The following is a 12,457-nucleotide window of genomic DNA, read 5'->3' as shown; positions in this document are numbered from 1 at the left end:
AGCCGTCTTACAAAGCACACACACACAAAAGACGTATCTAAAGAAGTTCAGCAACTGCTGCATGATTAAACTCAGAACCTGACTATTTACAACCAACGCTGTCTTCCAAAGGTTACGTCTTAAAGGTCCTTGTCCGGTATGTGTGTATTCTCCCTTCTCGCTCTTGGATAATGCTCTCCTGAGTCATTTCGCAGCCTCCTAATTGGTTTTATATTTTCCAAGTGCCAGTTTTCTGATGAAAGCTGTTTACAGTCTCACCACTTTGGGCAGGGAAGGAGGGGGCAGGGAGGCTCACTGTCTACAGAAGCTGTTTCTAAGAAACTTGTCTCTTGTTTTCCCTTGACACTCTATGATGGGAGAGAAGTCCTAAGGGACAAGCTGAGGAAACAAAATAACAAATACCAAACAGGGATGTGATTCTGGATGAGGTGATATTCATGCAGCTTTGGACAATTGTGCACCGAGCCCCTACTCGGTGCCCCTTTCTGTGCCTGGCACTGAGGGTTTAGCTGTGAATGAGTCAACAGTTCTGAGTCTAATGCTGCTTTAAATAAACAAATGAACTTGTGTGCACTTAAAACAAAATAAAAACACCTACCATTCTGAAGGTACCACAGAGAAATTTGGAGTTCAGGATGGAGAAAAAGGTTGCAAAGTGGAGGGAGCAGAGCAAGGCTGTGGTTCCCTTAGGTGCAAAAGCCCATGGCAGAGAGGACAGCAGATCAGGTCACAGGGGCTAAGAGAGAGGCAGCCTTGGTGAACGGAAGTAGTCATGACCCTCTCTCAGCTGTACCCTCTGGGCAGATCCCTTTCCTCCCCAAACCCTCAGCACAAATGATAAGCCTCAGCATTTCTTCCCTTGGAAAAACAGTTGCCGAGAATGTTATGTGATGTTGGACTATGTCCTCTTTGCTAATAAACATTCCTGCAATGTCTTCTCTGTGGCAGGGATGTCAGAGGACCTCACCAGCCCTCTGGGGAAGAAAGATAACTTCAGAAGGAAGACCTGAGCTCTCAGTTCCTGGGGGCAGGAGAGAGAAGCACTGATGCATCAATCGAAGTCCCAGTTGAGCATCCACATGGAGTATGACCTCACTCCCCCTACACCAACCTCAATCTGCCCCTATACAAACCCCACAACCCACCCCCATCCTGGGGTAGACAGCAGCTCCCCAAGCAACATCCTGGATCACCCAAACCAAAAGCTGGCTCTTTAGGAAAATTTCCAGATCTACCCAGATGGTTCATAATCAGCCCACAGAAAATTACTGCTTCAGGAAACAGACAAATGAAAAAACAGGGAGGAAAAAAAATGCTGAATGATGAGAGGTGAAAAGAGCAACCATGAGGATGAACTTCTTAGAGGCAGCCCAGAGCCTTTGTCACTGTTGGACTTGGCCTGTGTGCAGCCCAGTCTAAAAGCTTGTCATGAGTTAAACAAATGGATTTGAACCTCAAGTTGAAGAGGGGGGCTTTCAGGGACACTTGGAGACTTATGTTACTTGCTAGTCCGAATCCTTGAATCTTACAATCTAAGGGATGTGATAGAACAATGTTAGATCAAAATAAACCATTAAAGTCTATTCCTACCCTTCAGAACAGCAGCGTGTTGGTCCCTTCTGGTTTATTTTGTTCACTTTTTTTGCTCCCTTTTTTGTTTTTCCTGCATTTACTGCCCCCGCCCCTGTTAAGCTTCTTGTTAACCTCTTGAGACAGATTCCCGCCTCCTGATAATCATGTCCTCATGCATTTCCCTCCCCTTGAATCTGGCCTGGCCCTGTGTACTACTTTGACCAAAAAAAAAAAAAAAAAGAAAAAAAAAAATGCTGCAGAAATACTGTTCTGGGATTTCTGATCCCAGGCACTAAGAAGGCCTGTAAGCTTCTGCCTTTGCCTCTGGGGTAAGATGGCTGCGTCATAAGAAGTCTGATCACCCTGATGCTGGGATGATGATGGGAAGCCCGAGCCAACCACGTGGAGAGGCCACGTGGGCATGTGGAAAGAGCAATTCCTGGCCAGCGCCCACCTCGTGTGCTGGGAATGTGAGAAAAGAGGGTATCCTGGATGCTCCAGTCAGCAGATCCCACGGGGAACACATGAGCTGTCTCTGCCGAGCCTTGCCCAAATTGGACAATTGTGAGCAAATAAATAGTTGTTATTTTAAGCCACTAAGTTTTGGAGTGATTTGTTACACAGCCATTGAAAACCAAAACTTCTCTCTCCACCAAATCACTTCAATCACTTCCTTCAAGACCTAGGTCAAGTCACCTTCTCTGGAAGTTTCCCTGACAAACTCAACGCAGTATTTATTTCATCTCATTTTAGATCTTGATACAGAATTTGGATTATGCAGTGCTATGCCTGATTTTGGTCTGTTTCATAAATTAACCTTCCCCTAAAATAAATAATGATAATGGCTAAAATTAAGCATCACAGAGCAGACACTACCATGGTAAATACTTTACATTGATTATCTCATTTAATCCTCACAACTACCTATGAGATTGGGAATACTACTGTCCCCATTTTACAGATGAGTAAACTGAGGTAAAGAGAAATTAAGTAACTCGCCCAAGGTGGTGCTGTGTAAGTACACTTCTAGGGTAGGGGGCAGTCCACGTGCAGAGAGCTACTTTTCCCTTTAACCCACCTTATTCTCAGGTCTGAGTTAGCCTGGCTCCTAGGACAGGTTGATAAATGCAGGCTGACTCCCTTCCTGGGTGTGCCTGAAGGTAAACCGCATCCCCTAGCAGATAGTGGCCTGCAGGTACATTCCTTCCCCTTTTGCCCCAAGTATGTGCAAACATTCACTGGAGCCAGTCTGATTAAAGTATGTATTTTTTATAGCACCCACCGCTGTTTTATTTATTCCTAGCAGGGAGGGAGCAGTGTCCTTCTAATGCGACACAAGTGAGGTGTGCACAGATCTTCTTCCTGCATCAGCTGTGGCTTGAGACCCAGTGGCCATGGGGGCCGACACCCACTATGGAAGCTGACTTTGCTTTGTCTCTTCTCCATGTGAATAAATGTTGTTCCGTCCAGTGCCTGGGTGAGTCATGCTTTTGCTGGTGACCCCAACACCTCTATTGGAGTGGGTTGACATCCCTTTGGTGTCTTTTCTGACCCACAGTTGGGTGCAGGAAGCAGGATGCCGACAATTTCCAAATGTGGGTGTCATTCTGTCGCTTTGGTGACATACACTCTGAGCTTTAAGTGGTAAAAAGAAGCTCTTATGGAGAAAGTAGCTTTATTGCATCTGCATTCAAGGTAGGAAGAAAAAAAGGGGATTAATTAAGAGATGCAGACACTGTAGTACATCATGATAGGTATTGGACCAGTAAGGTCATGTAGACTTGGGGGTGTTGACTGGGCCAGGATTGTGTTTGTGGGTGTGTGGTGTATATAAGAGAAAAATGAGCAATGAAGCCCTGGAAAAATAAGAATCACTTCAGTTATTGGAGGTTTCCCAAATCCAGTTGCATGAGAATTGGCTCTGCTTTGATTGGGATGCATGTGAGAAGGCCCGCTGTACTTTCGTAAGCAACTCTTTCTTATTTGAACTAACTTGAAGAGATTTTTGGTCCTTGGAATAAAAAGAGCGCTAGCCAAGACCCTCTCCAAAATATCACATCTAGATGACCAAACGGGATTGCCATGAAATAACACATTTAAAAATACATTTACTGGCTATGCAATTTTCTACTCAGTGAAACATAGGTTTCCTGACAGATTTTATATTAGGAGAGAAATGAAAGACAATGCCAGGAAACATGAAGTTCTCAGGCAATAATTTGGTTATAAACATATTTCCTTAATAGAGTACAATTTGATTCTAACCCTCATTACTTTTGACAAGAACAAGAAGACACTGGTTGTTTAGTCAACAATTTGTGAAACTTTCTTAAATGTTTAACAGCCCAGTGGGGTACATAGAGCAGATGCCATCGTCCATCCTCATATTACCAATGGGACTGAACTCAAAGGGGTCAGAGAATTTCTGAGATCACACAGGCAGTAAGAAGCAGACTTGGTCACCAGGTTCCTTGTCCCGTGCCCTCTCCACCCCTGCATTATTACATGCTGCCCTTTTTACTCATAGAGGTGTCAAGGAGACTTCCTCCCTACCATACAGATCTCCAGGTTCCATCAGAGCCTCTCTAGAGTTACATGTTTTGAATATAGAGCTCGTTATTACCACGGTCAGTTAGGGAGCTCTTCGAAATATAATACTTATCATAAAGACATTTGCTTGCAGATGTTTCCTTCTATGACTAAAGGTTTCAGTGCTCTGGGGAGCATTCTAGCTTTGGCATATTTTATTGAATCCACTTCTATCAACTTTATGAAGATCACTTGAACTTCCACGCTCGCCACAAAGGTGACCATACAATCAAACTTTGTGGCACCCCTAACATGGGCATAAGCATTCAAATGGGACAACAGGGTAATCTTTATTCACATCCTGTGGAAATTCTGGAACATTATTTCAGAAGCTTACACCTGTCTTCTGTTCATAAAGTGGCAAGGTTGGCATCTCCCTTATTCTGCCATTACCCCTTCCCCAAACCAAGAGGGTTATTTCAATTTTTGTATCTTTTTGAAATGCTTTCAACCTTAAATTGCCATTGAATAAGTTATACACTTGGCTAAGAGCCAGCAGAAATTTAAATTTGGAAAAAGAATTTCAAGAAGATTTCATAAAAAGGAATAAAACACAATGGCAATTCAAGTGCTATATGGATCTTCCATGTTTAACATGTTTAAAAGCTGAGTAGCTTTTCTGGTTAAACATGTTAACCTTTAATCTCTGCTGAACCAACCCTCAGATGGTTGGCCTTTAGGCAACTCAGGAAAATGCCAAAGGGGCTATGGAATGAAGGGCAGCTGGGTCTGCCAATCTGCACCCTAGAGGTCCAGTGGCTGCCTAATCTTCTCTTTGCCAGACAAAAGCCAGCACATAGGTTTCCATCTCATAAAAGCAGAATGAAACAGTCCATTATCCATTTAACCAAGAGGCTCTTAACTGCCTCTTGTGAGATGACTAGGGAAGCACCCTGACAGTCAGTGATCTGACAGGATGCCAATTCATTTCTTAGCCCATTTCTCTGCTTCGTTTTGTTACGTTTGATCCCAAACTGCAGGTGGAGTTTTGCAGAAGAGCAGTTCCCTCTTTTGGGTCTTTGTCAATGGGAATCCAGAAAGTCTTTGGATCTGATTTGTTTGAATCAAAACAAGACCTCTCAGAAGGATGCACCCTGCTTCATACTTCCTTTTAAGTAGAGCCAGAGAATTATTAGCTGAGCTGCTCTCCTCAGACTAAGTGCATCTGTGCTTTGCTCTCGGGACCCAGGTTAACATCAAAATTCTCTTTACCTACCAAAATAAACTCTGCAAAGTAAGCCCATGCTCTCATTGGTCTCATTTTCTCTCTGGGCCTCTGTTCCCCCACCCCACTCACCTCAGCATTGAAGTCCTGGGACAGAACGTGGCTAAATACCAGGGTTCTGTCTCCAGCTTCATCTTCCAGGCTAAAAACTGCATTGCCTAAGTCTGTCTCAGCTCTCCTTTTGCAGACGGGGTTTGGCCCTCAAAGAATTTAGGCTATTTCATTCCCTTGAGATTCCATTTACAACTTTTTTTAGCCTTAAAGAATTATCAAGATATTAAAGATTTTCTCAACTTCAGCAAGAATGACATGTGGGGCCAGATAATTCTTTGTTCTGGGATTTGATGGTTTGAAAATGTGTGTACCCCAGAAAAGATCTTAAATTTAATCCAATCCTGTGGGTATAGGCCTATTGTAGGTGGGACCTTTAGATTAGTTTATTGTAGTTGGAGCATGCCCCAGTTGGATCTTAATCCTCTTAGTGGAGTTGTATGTAAATGGGATGAATATGGAGAGAAAAACAGGGGGAAAAAAAAAAAACAAAGAAGCTGAGAGAGGAAGCCACTGAAGCCAGAAGCTGGAAAGCAACGAAACCCAGGAGAGAAGGGAGAGACCAGCAGATGTTGCCATGTGCCTGGCCATGTGACAGAGGAGCCAGGGATCACTGGTGGCTGGTCTTTGGGGAGAAAGCATCCCCTGCTGATGCCTTGATTTGGATGTCTTCATGGCCTAAGAACAGTAAGCTTGTAAGTTAATAAATCCCCATTGTAAAAGCCAACCCATTTCTGTTATATTGCAGTTCATCAGCTTTAGCAAACGAAAACATGGAGGCTGTCCTGTGCATTGTAGGATGTTCAGCAGCCTCCCTGGCCTCACTAGATGTCAGTAGAAGTCTTCTCTTCTCCCCAGTTATGACAATCAAAAATGTTTGAACATTGCCAAATGTCCCCTGGAGAGCAAGTTTTTCCAGGTTGCAAACTGCTCTGCTCAGTGTATGGAGCCAAAGCAGGTTTTTCTCATGTTGGCCTCCTCTTTTTCATGGTTTTCGTGGAATTCCCCTACTCGTGGAGAATTTCATAGCAAAAATTATTGAGCATTTCCCATGTGACAGATTTTTTAAAAAGTGCTTTCTATATATTACTTCTTTAAGTCTTGACAACAACCCTAAGTGCTAAGTACAATTGTGAATGATCCCACATTTTAAAAAGGAGGAAACTGAGGCTTGGACAAGTGAAGTGGCTTGGCCAAGGTCATGCAGAGACTCAGGGACAGAGCCAGGAGCCACCCTCCTTACCACAGTGCTCCATTGTCTCTCTCTTGCAGACAGTAAACTCAATGTTGGGATTCATAACACTGGACAAAAGCAAAACAGACTTTTGTTTATATAATGGTTTCTGAAAGACTCTTCAAGTCTGTATGAGTCTGTCTCCTTTCATTTCACATGTTTTTATAAACACCAAGGGAGCAATAATCATTTGAACAGTTAAATTGATTTAGGATAGGAAACTCCACTCTTTTTCAGTCTCGAAATTACAGCAAGGGACTATGGGTCCTCCCCAGCCCCTGCCACTGCTCCACTTCTCTCCCATTGTTCCTCAAGCCCCATAACCTGCACTCATCTTTTTCTTTTAATTTTGCAACCAACAAAATTGCATTTTATATTTCAGATACTACTCCACGGAACAATACTGGGGAACTCCACAGTCAAAATGCTTAGAAGGAAATCAAGCAGGTCAAGAAAAAAAGAAAGTGAAAAAAGAAACCTGAAAATACAAATATTTTCTGGTTCCCTCTAAATTAAAGCTTGAAAAACCACAGTGCTTTGCAGAATATCACATATGATGGCTAATTAAGGAAAAAAAAAAAAAGCCACTGAGTGTCCTGAGTGCTCCAGAGGGTGAGGAATAAACACTTGCTAGCCTTGGGAAATGCTCTCCTAGGGTGGAGCCAGGGCCTTTAGGGTCAGGCCTTTCTGATAAGGCAGGAAGTTATTAAAAGAACCTTTTTGTTTTAATTTATTTGTTCATTTTTTACCCTTAATCCCTCTCATCCTTCACAAGATATCAGGAAAGCTTTTTGGGTCTCAGAGCTCATCACCAAGGAGTTGACACTTGTCTTAGTTTGCTAATGCTGCAGAATGCAAAACACCAGAGATGGATAGGCTTTTATAAAACGGGGGTTTATTTCACTACACAGTTACAGTCTTAAGGCCACAAAGCGTCCAAGGCAACACATCAGCAATCGGGTACCCTCACCGGAGGATGGCCAATGGTGTCCGGAAAACCTCTGCTAGCTAGGAAGGCAGCTGGCGTCTGCTCCAAAACTCTGGCTTCAAAACGGCTTTCTCCCAGGACGTTCCTCTCCAGCAAGCTCGCTCCTCTTCAAAACATCACTCCCAGCTGCACTCTCTTTCTTCCCCCCAAGTCAGCTCATTTATATAGCACCACCGATCAAGGCCCACCCCGAATGGGTGGGGCCACGCCTCCATGGGAACATCTCATCAAAATTATCTCCCACAGCTGGGTGGGGCACACTCCAAGCAAATCCAACCAGCACCAAAACTTCTGCCCCACACAAGACCACAAAGATAATGGCATTTGGGGGACACAATACACTCAAACCGGCACAACATTCAAACACGAATTGTTGAGTCTAAGTCTAAGGCGGAACATCTTTTGATAAGGTTTCCTACCCTGTTTTTGCCTGGAAGCCTGGAAACTTGGTGCGGACCAAATATCCACATCATGCCTATCATCTGGGGGCTCACCTGTGATCTGGATTAGAACATACCTGGGAAGTAAACGTGAACTCTTTATAGGGTTAGATTAGATAGGAAGTCACATTTGAAATTGAAAGCAACGTTTTCACAACAGTGTTAACTGCAGTTTAAACAACAGATGTTCCAAAATCCGTGGCCCAGTGAAGACCTCGTATGGCCTGAAGGTGCCAGGCACTACCCTTTATGAAGGAAAGGCATGGTCCTAGGCACTCCCTACCCACTCTGCTCGTCTCTTGCCATATGAAATATGGAGCATGGAATTCTTTGGGGAAAGGGCCATAAGAATTTTCATACTCTGTTTAGATAGAGTTCATTGTTTTTCAAACTGCGAATTGCAACCCCTTAGATGTTAACAAAATCACTTTGGTAGGTTGCAAATAATGTTTTTTTTTTTTTTTAATGGCAGATCTGGTTTGAAGCTTTGCAGTGTGAAGACATATCCAAGAAAGGTCCAAATTGAGTCCCTCTGGCTGGAGGGAGGCATCCTCCCCAGGTCACTGTTTGCCACGGTCAGATTTAGGGGCTTAAGGAAATTTAATTCCCATTTCAAGAACTCATGAATTGAGCTGTGACCAAACTCAATTAGATTTTTCCCTATTGATCTAACAGAATCTGCTTATAAACATGCACTTGAGACCACAGCCTTCTTCCTTTACATGGGAGCCGATGGATAAACTAGCTTAGAGAGGCTTTTTTTAATGGGGGTTCTTTGAAAAAAGACGCTATAGTCAGATATTTGAGAAACACTCTGTACTGTAGTCTTCTCTTAGAGACTCCCAATGCACATTAGCCTACTAAAAAATGCAGTAAAGAGACTCTTTAACTTTGATGAACCTGATTTGTCCCAAACATATTTGACCTTGGAGTCCTTTATCAAACAACCTCTACGAAAATTTTTCACTACCCTAGACAAGCCCTTGCCTAATATCTACTCCCTTTGGCTCCACTCACCTTGCTGCATCATAGCATGGCGATTGCAATTGCACAACAGGGTTTCTTTACTCTGCTGTCCATAGTAGGTCCTCAGCCTTTTCTTATGGAACTAGGAAGTAAGGATGGCCAAATTACCTGCTCTATAAACTGAGAACTTTTAACATCAGAGACCCAGTCGTTGATACCACATTTCTGCTTTCATTTAGAGAACGAATTTTCCACTCTAAGGAGATTTCTACAATTACTGTTGGTGGGATTAAACTGAATCAAATTGAGTTGCCAGTCAGTTGATCACTGAGGGTGAAGTCCGTTTATTGGTTTTGAAATTATTTTATGTTTCTTTTCCTCTTTCCTCACTTGGCCAAGTGTGAAGTGTAACCAGAGCACCTGTCTGTTAGTGTCATTCAGCTACCTTCTCTTTTTTCATGTTCAAATAAAAGATAAACAACACTGGTCAGAGCACATGGACTCTCCCTGGAGCTCACTGACAAACTGAATTTGTAGATCGTTGCAAAAGTGTCAACACTCTAGTCGGTCCATTAGAAACAGGTGCCAAGACAAGAAATGTTTGATCTTTTCCACATGGTATGGACTCTATCAGGCAGTGTTTCTCATCACATTGAGTCTGTTTAACACAGTTAAATCATCAGTCTAGATTATTCCTTTCGCCTCATGAGTCTATCTGGTTGCTGGCTCGCAGCCAGCTTCTACACGGCCTCCTCCCTTTGACCCTGCATCTTCCATGCCACTATGCTGCAGGGCCAGCTGCTACTTCTTGGTGAAAACCTGGTTCTAGTTCCCTTCGGAGTCAATTGATTCAGCTATTTGAAAGCTTCTCTTTTCAGTGGACTCTTCCTTGTCATTTTAGAAGCCAGTCCTTCTGCTTTCCAAATCCCAATCCGGGCAGGGTTCTCTGTGTTTGCTGAGTGCTGCAGCTGTTTTCTGCCCCCAGTAAGAGCCAAGGGGGCCCAGGACCTGCTCACAGCCACCCTTGGCAGGAGACTCAAGAGAGAACTTCCCCAAAGGCCAAAGGGAGTAGTGCCATGTCCTGGCTTTTTCTCCTCACAGCCTGATCCCTCTCCTTCCATCTCCCAAATTCCCATCTTCTCTTTAATTTCTGCTCATTTTCTTCCTCCATCCCTCACCCTGAAATGCTCCAATGAAATAATGCCAGATGTGAATGCTTTTTAACTGATGGGCTCTAATCATCATGTTGACAAATTCTGCATGTCCCTGCAAGCATAAGGCTTCGCTCTCTAAAAGTTTCATTTGTTTATTTTACCAAAAATTACTGCTAACTATGCACCAGGAGTTCAAGGCTTTAGGGGAGCAACAGTGAACACACAGGCAACAATCCCGGCCCTCGTGCTTACGTATTAATGGGGAGGCAGGTAATAACCAAAATCAAGTAAGATATATAGAACATTAGAGACAAATGGTAAGGAGAAAAAATAAAGCAATGAAGGTGGATATGAAGTGTTGGGGACTGGGGTGGAAGTTGAGATTTTAGATGGGATGGCCAAGGAAGGCTCCTCTGAGAAGATGGTAGCTGTGCAAAGACCTGAAAGAAGAATGGGAGAGAGGCATGTGGGGGAGTGCGTTCCAGGTCAAGGTGCCAGCCTGTGCCAAGGTCCTGGGCTGGTAATGTACTTGGCAAGGTCAATGTGGAGGGAGTAGTAGGATGCTGTGAAGATTGAATGTGTATAAAGTGCCTGGCATAAAAATAGCCCTTAATAAATTTAGCTGTAATTATGATAATTACTCATCAGATGTTTGTGGTTTGACTGCTACATCTGGCCAAGTTGGCCCAAGCCTATTCCTTGACCTCAAGAGGAGTGTTTTATTACAGCTCTGCTGACCTCCAAGTGTGACTCCAGCATCTAATCAGCATCCAATCCCTTCTCTCCCTCCATAGGGTGGTAAGGCCACTTCCCAAGCAAAAAAAAAAAAAAAAAAAAAAAATATATATATATATATATATATATATGCATGCATATGTATATATTTCTGAGCAGATTTGTCTTTTGGTTTGCTAAAGCTGCCAGGATGCAATATACCAGAAATGGGTTGGCTTTTACAATAGGGATTTATTAGTTTACAAATTTACAGTTCTAAGGCCATGAAAATGTCCCAATTAAGGCATCAATAGGATGATACCTTCTCTGAAGAAAGGCCACTGGCATCCGGGGTTCTTCTGTCAGATAGCAAGGCACATGGCCAAAATCTACTGGTTCTTTGCTCCCAGGTTTCATTGCCTTCAGCTCTTGGTTCCAGTGGCTTCCACTCTGAGCTTCTGTGGGTCCTTTCTTAGCATCTCTGGGGCATTTCTCTCTAAGCTATCTTGGCTTTTTCTGCCTTTTATCCTCTCATAAAGGACTCCAGTAAAGGATTAAGACCCACTTTTTTTTTTTGAGACATGAGTTTTTATTATAGGGCTTACCTACAGGGTGGGGAAGTCGAGCCACATTGCCCTGAAATCAGGAGCTTCTCTGGATGGATTCAGAAGCTGCTCTGAATGGCGGCCGGTTCAGAGCACAACGTGGAAATAGTCTGCACTTTGGGTGGCTGAATAAGCCGGTTAAAAGGGCTTGTCATTCCAATGGGTATGAGAGCATAATGCAGGGAGCGGGGTCGTGCAGTGTAGGAAGGGGTTGACTGTAATCAACAGGGAGGAGGGAAGGATTATAGAGATAACAGTATCCCAGTGAGTCTCAGGGAGGAGGTAGTTTTTGGCATAGATTACAGCTAGCATCTGATATTACAAGAAGAATAGGTCCTAGGTCAAGCAAACAGCTGTGTGCAGTTTTCAAGACACTTGGGGCCACATTCTACTCCCATGCAGCAATTTGCATTGACCATAGGACAGACAATGCATCCATAATTCACAAAACAATATAGCAAACAGCAGAGTACAAGTAAAAAGTACATATGGACAGTAATCCCTACGGCACCATGGCCAAGTTAAAGAATTATACCATTTGGACAAAGGTTTATCAGATAAATGTTCAGTATAACCTGGCATGTGATCAAGAGCTTGTGTTACATTTTGTGAGCTATTGGGTACATATACACAACACTGAATATTAATTAAAGTACAGGTACACCTGGGACTAAAATAGCTAATGGATAAAACTACCAAGCAGTCTGCCTTATTCCATTTCTAGTTTTTTTTTTTAACCATTTCCTAACTTTGCCTACAGAAATGAATTTCCCTTTCTGCAAACTTTCTGCAACTTTCTATAACCATCTAAGTTTTTGTCCTACATTTTCTCTTTTCCATTCTGAAACAACCATTTAGGACAAAACTACTTTCCTTATCCTTTTCATACAAAACATTCTTTATACCTCTTATACGTAAG

This window comes from Choloepus didactylus, chromosome 7 (assembly GCF_015220235.1).
Source record: "Choloepus didactylus isolate mChoDid1 chromosome 7, mChoDid1.pri, whole genome shotgun sequence".
NCBI classification, from domain to species: Eukaryota; Metazoa; Chordata; class Mammalia; order Pilosa; family Megalonychidae; genus Choloepus; species Choloepus didactylus.
This window is presented reverse-complemented; position numbering follows the sequence as displayed.